The following is a 215-nucleotide window of genomic DNA, read 5'->3' as shown; positions in this document are numbered from 1 at the left end:
GTCTATGTAGTATATGTACATACATATAAATATATAATGTAGTTTACATACATGTCTAGTGTATATATATATACACAATGTCTAGTTTTTATACATATACAATGTCTACATAGTTAATACATGTCTTTGTAATTTCTATGTAATTTATTCATATATAATTTCTATATAAATATATAATTGTCATGTAAATATATAATTTCTTTTTTTTTTTTTTT

The sequence above is a fragment of the Colobus angolensis genome, unplaced genomic scaffold, assembly GCF_000951035.1.
Source record: "Colobus angolensis palliatus isolate OR3802 unplaced genomic scaffold, Cang.pa_1.0 Scaffold453, whole genome shotgun sequence".
NCBI lineage: Eukaryota > Metazoa > Chordata > Mammalia > Primates > Cercopithecidae > Colobus > Colobus angolensis.
This window is presented reverse-complemented; position numbering follows the sequence as displayed.